Raw genomic sequence first — 6,428 nt, 5'->3', positions numbered from 1 at the left:
TCCAGAGAAAATGTAAGCAAGAGTGACCACATTTCTGAATTCTTACTTCAGGCTAGAATCATACACGGTGGATTTCCAAGAGCTGAAAATAATGACTGGTGTTTAGTGTACCGGAGTATTCTAGCAATTTCTGAAATGGCTATGTACACCAGTAACAAAACAGTTGGACTGTGTAGTGATGTGAACACAGTTTTTTTTTTTTTAATTAATTTATTTTTTATTAATGTTTATTTCTGAGAGAAAGAGAGAGAGAGAGAGACAGAGTATGAGTCGGGGAGGGACAGAGAGAGAGAGAGAGGGAGACACGGAATGTGAAGCAGGCTCCAGGCTCTGAGCTGTCAGCACAGAGCCCGAGGCGGGGCTCGAACTCACAAACTGCGAGATCATGACCTGAGCCAAAGTCAGACACTCAACCAACTGAGCCACCCAGGTCCCCAGTGAGCACAGTTGTAAAGTCTATTTGTCTAGACCTGTGGATCCCCCATGATAGGCAGGAGAGCCCAAAGGGAACTGGGGGAAATCAGCTGCAAAGAATGTGGCCCATTAATTCCCAAGAGTTGGAGTAAACCCTCAAAAGACCCAAGTGAGGTCACAGTGAGTCAAGGGTTATTCAGTTTGAATATTACCAAAAGCTGTTGCTTCTCTTCTTCCTTGGTCATTTGATTTCATATTAGTGTCTTAAAAATCTATCTTATTCCTGATGGGGAGGAGCAAGTTTTCCAACAGAGGAAGTGTGGCACAGTGATTTAGAGATTGGGTTCTGGAGTCAGACTGTGTGGGTTTAAACTTTCAACCTAGATCAGTCACTTGTTAGTTGTTTAAGTTTGGACAGATAGCCTACCTCTCTTTAAGCTTCGGTTTCTTTCCTGCTAAAAGGGAACTGACACATTAACTTTATAGGGTCGGTGAGCGTAAAGGAGATAACTCAGGAGAATCATTTTCCTACCATGATGGTACCTAGGAAATACCCAGAGGCTGCTTCCTATCATTATTATGTTAGTTACAAATACCTGAAACTGTACAAATCTTATATATAAATTGAATTTTCTCTCACGGTCTTACTACTACCATCATGTTCTTGTGATATTTTACGATTGTCTCTAAAGTACCTGCTGTAGTTAATTCTTTGAATATATTTTATACTGTTTGATGGTAGTTGTAAGTATATACATCTGAATAAAATTGTTTCTAACCAAAAAATTTCTCCATTGCACAAAATATCTTCCCAGAAATTTAAACCTTAAACTATTCTGAATCCTTTAGAATATTTTACACAGTATATCAGCTTTCTGGAATTAAATTGCCTAAGTATTATTTTAGCAAACATGTGTAGCTTTTTTTTAATGATTATTTTTTTTATTTTTTATGATTTGTGTCACTGGCATACCTACATCTCATATGAGATTTAGGAGGTTTAGGAGAAATGGAAAGATTATCCAGTCAGTTCACCTTATTTCAGAAAGGACAACCATTAAACCAGATGAAAACTGTTTTTAGAATCTTCCAGAGAAAGAAGTTCATAATTTCCCTTAGTAAACTATTACAGGGTCTGACAAACATGTCATTTGTGGTTCAGTGTGAGTAGCAGTGGGAGCAGATGCGTGCTGCATTATGAAGAAGGTGGCCAAAGAGTGGCTTTTATTAGCCCTAAACGGAGCTATGCATTTCTTCTCAGTTTGAATTCCTTTTAAATGTTATAAATATAGTCATAGAATGCGTTAGAACCCCTCCCCACCCTTGTCCTCTTTCACTTGTTATTGTACCACGGGCTATAATGTGGAGACCAATTTCTAAGATACTGTTTACATTTATTTGCTATTTGTTATACTGGAAGCTGTATAACATAGTAAAATGTTTGTAGCCTTTAAAAAAAAAATTCCATGCTCTCTTTTGTTAAGCTCGAAAATGCCATCCTTCCAGGCCATCTGTGATTCTACCATTGCTAAACCCTTGACCTGGTCAAAAACAATGGATTTTGACTTAGATGCACGTTGTCAGATTTCAGCGGTCACTAGCCGTATGATTTGAGGCAGGTTTTTTTTCCTCTTTTGTATGCACCAGTTTCCTTATATTTAAAATTGGGGTAAGAATAGCTATTTTGTAGGGTTGGTGGGATAATTAAATGAGAGTGTGGAAAATGTCATCACAGTAAGTGGTAGGTGTTTGGGGGAATATTATACACTGACAGCTCGTTGTTCTGTAAAACAGACTGGCATCATTTAATTTGAGTTTGGCCAAACTACTTAATCCCCCTGTGTCCCAGTTTCCTCATTATTAAATGGGGTTGACTATATATTAACTATTTTAGTTAATATATAGTTCCTGGACACAGTAAGTGCTAAATAAATATTTAAAGAGCAAAATATTTAACATCTTAGGGTTGTTTTAAGGATTAAATGAGTTACTCTCCCCCATCTTAAAAGAATAATTCTTTTCTGAAAAAACCTCATAGGTTGACTTTACCTCTGTCAAAAGTATAATTACCATTAATTTCTGTAGGTCGGTAAAAAGGTGCTCTGTTCTAAACTGAGCTTCAAAATTGACAGACGTTTTGCTAAAACAGTACCAAACTTCATTAAGGGGACTACAATTACTTGTGCAGTTATAGCTGCAGTTAACATTACTCATCATACGGGGTGCCTGGGTGGCTTAGTCGGTTACGCATCTGACTTTGGCTCAGGTCATGATCTTGCGGTTTGTGAGTTTGAGCCCTGCGTCAGGCTCTGTGCTGACAGCTCAGAGCCTGGAGCCTGCTTCAGATTCTGTGTCTCTCTTTCTCTCTCTGCGCCTCCCTGATTCATGCTCTCTCTCTCTCTGTCTCTCAAAAATAAATAAACGTTAAAAAAAAAAAAAACAACACTGAAAATATTACCCATCACAATACAACCTAGCAAGGAATTCTTTATTTTTATTTATTTATTTTTAAAATTTTTTATTACATTTATTTATTTTTGATAGAGACAGAGCACAAGTGGGGGAGGGGCAGAGAGAGAAGGAGACACAGAATCCGAAGCGGGCTCTGGGCTCTGAGCTGTCAGCCCAGAGTCTGACGCGGGGCTCGAACTCACAAACCGTGAGATCATGACCTGAGCTGAAGTTGGACGCTCAACCAACTGAGCCACCCAGGCGCCCCTATTTTTATTTTTTTAATGTTCTATTTATTTTTGAGAGAGAGACAGAGTGTGAGTGGGGGAGGGGCAGAGAGAGGGGGACACACAGAACCCAAAGCAGGCTCCAGGCTCCAAGCTATCAGCACAGAGCCTGATGTGGGGCTCGAACTCACAAACCGTAAGATCATGACCTTAGCTGAAGTCGAAGTCGGACGATTAAGCAACCAAGCCACCCAGGCGCCTCAAGGAATTCTTTCTTTATTGTCACTCTCTCATATGGTTATTTACTTCTTTCCAAGAGTGCATGTAGCTTTTGTAGCTCTGGTACACGCTGAAGACAAGAGTTAATAAACAGCATGCATATGATACTGTTTACACAGTTCAACCTTTAATACAGAAGAAAAAAAAAAAAGGAAAAATCAGTGAAAACAATTGTAGCATTACACCCACCCAGTAGATTGCCATCATAGAAGTCATGACACCCTTGCTAAAAACTAGTAAAGTACAAGGATTTTGAAAAGAGAAGCAGTAGCTTTTATGATCTATATGTTTGTATAGATGGTGGCACTCAGCTGCTCCTAAAGCCTGAGAAAGCCATATGGGGCTTCATAAACACAAATGCTTCCTAAGCCACTTCTCAAACACCTCAGAAGGTCGAGTTCTCATCATGTAAGGGGTGTATCTAATGAACCACTGTAACTCGTGTAGGGTGTCGGAGTGATGGCTGGGACCAGTACTTGCTAAATGTTAGCATGGTTATTCAGGTGAGATGAAGAAAATGATGAACAAGTCAAAATTTGCCTTGAAGAAGAACAATCAAAAAGCGATGGCAGCCTGTTTATTTTTCTTCCACTATCATATTTGGGTTAGTTTGTTACTAATTATTAACTTTCTTAACCCCCTTGACATAAATGCTTGATGACAATTCCTGCTCCATGAGGTTCATATAAGTTCAACATTTTGGTCATTAGTGCTATGTTTGATTATAAAATATTAGAGTGGCACAAAAGCAGTTATAAAATACTGAATTTTTTTCAGAAAAAACTGTATTATGAAATGTAGATGGTGCTAATGTGAGTCGAAGTACATTAATATTTACCTGTAAATTTGATGCATAAAGGTAACCTTGGAGAAATTTACTTTGCTTAGCCACCTCAGCTTCCTGATGGGAGGAAGGTGAGTGCACATGAAAGTCAGTGAACTTTTCTACTCACAGCAAGACCAAATGCTTAATCTCAATTAATGTTTGCTTTCAACTAACACGGAGGAAATCATGTGAGCTCATCCTCAATGCTCTGTAACATCTGCCTGGCCAGTGTTAAGGTGTGGTTAGAATTCCATATAGAGATATCTTAGGATGACAGTAAAGCCATTTATCAGGCTCATACCTAAATACCAAATCTTGTCGTGTATAGAAGCCAACTATTTCAAAGATCAACACTCTTCTTATGAATAAAATCATATGAGGTTTTACGCTCGAATTTTGCTGACTTGGGATTCCGTCCTATCATGAGACAGGATCTCAGTCCCCGAAAGTCCTCTTGTCATGTATTTTTGGAAGTCCCTGGGGTTCCTCACTGATGTATAAACGAGCTCACACTCTCACGTGCAGCTTGCTCCTCCCAGGCTTTTCTTGGGCCTCTGCTATTTTAGCTGCTGCTGTTCCTGTAGGAGAATCCTGCCTTGCTTAGGTGTTCCAAACTGTGAAACTCTTAAGTTCCCCAAATAGTGCTGTTCCCTGAGAACAGGATCCTTGCCTCTCTCCTCACAGGGGCTGCTCCCACAGGCTGGGGTAGGAACCAGTTACCAGACGATTTCTCATTTTCTCATAGTAGTCCTATTTCCATTGTACTTGAGCTCTCCTGTCTCCTCCTGAGCATACAGTCTCTGAAGCAGATTTTCCCCTCACACATCTCTTCAAAATGTGGATCGCCTCCGGCAAAAGATGCCTGGGTTGGAGAGTTGGCAGGCTCTTCCCTTCTGGCATTATCAACTTTATGTTGAGTCATGATCTCCCAGCTTCACATATCGACGATCGCTAATTCTGTCAACAACCTGTCAAGAGAGGCATTATGACCCCATTTTACAGGAAAAGAAATTGAACAACCGGAATATTAAGAGATTTATCTAAATTTATTGTTCCTAAGTGTGATATACATTAGATTTTGAAAATACTGTTTTCTAAGTTGCTCAAAGCACTTTATGAACTTCTTTTCATACTTCCTATAACATTGTTTCATGACAGATATTATATTCATAACTTATAGATGCTTCTGTGGTATAGGGTAGATTTGCGCATAAATCCAGATGGTAAGACCTTGCTTGGTATTTGATCTTAATGGCCTATTTTCTGTAACTTACTATCTTAGATTTTGTTCTTTTGGAAACTGGTGCCTCAATGTATTTTTTTTTTTCCAGTAGACTTTTCCACTTCTGTTTAAAGATAATATTTTAGACGTTAAAAACCAAACCAAAATGAAACTTAGTATCAGTTTTTATATTAGCCAGGATTCTTGGCCAGAAATAATAGAAACCTACTAGTTTGGGCAAAAATCCTATTTATTGGCTTATCCAGTCATAATGTGGGGAAAAGTAGGGGTTCAGCAAGCTTTTCAGGGACATAAATAACACGAGGGTTCTCCGTGTCTCATTTCTTCCCCTCTGTGTATTGACTCCATTCTCCCAGCTTCCTCCATGTAGCTGAAGATGTGGCAACCAGCAGCACTTGGGTCCAGGGGAAGAACTTCTCTCCATAGCTCCAATTCTAAAAATCTCAGGGAAGCACTCAGACTGGCCTCCCTGAAAGATCACAAGTTCATCTCTGTGGCCAGAAGTATGAGGACTGGGATTGGCTGGAAACACTTGGACTTCAAAATAAGCGGGGTGCTAGTTACAGAATAAGGCAGGATGCCAGGCAGACAGAACATATGTCTACTACAGATGACTGAGTATGCTTTGTGTTTTGCACTAAGGTGAGATATAAATAAATGTTACTGATATATTATATTAAAAGATATGATTTTTGTGAAAATGAGTATTAGCCCAATTGTTGGTAATATATCACCAGAACACACAAGTGACATTCATGTAGTCAGCTGCCACTCATCTTTAAACTCATGTGGCTATACCTCTATTTTGTTTTTTTTTTTAAGTAGGCTTTACGCCCAGCACGGAACCCAACACAGGGCTTGAACTCATGACTCTCAGATCAAAACCTGAGCTCAAGAGTCAGACACCCCAATGATTGAGCCACCAGATGCCCATATACCACTCTTATTTATTGAAAATATCTTTCCCTAATCCAGTTTTACAAGTAGA

The sequence above is a fragment of the Herpailurus yagouaroundi genome, unplaced genomic scaffold (genome assembly GCF_014898765.1).
Source record: "Herpailurus yagouaroundi ecotype Mexico unplaced genomic scaffold, PumYag 28, whole genome shotgun sequence".
Taxonomy (NCBI): Eukaryota; Metazoa; Chordata; class Mammalia; order Carnivora; family Felidae; genus Herpailurus; species Herpailurus yagouaroundi.
The sequence above is the reverse complement of the archived record's forward strand: the minus strand, read 5'-3'. Positions refer to the sequence as shown.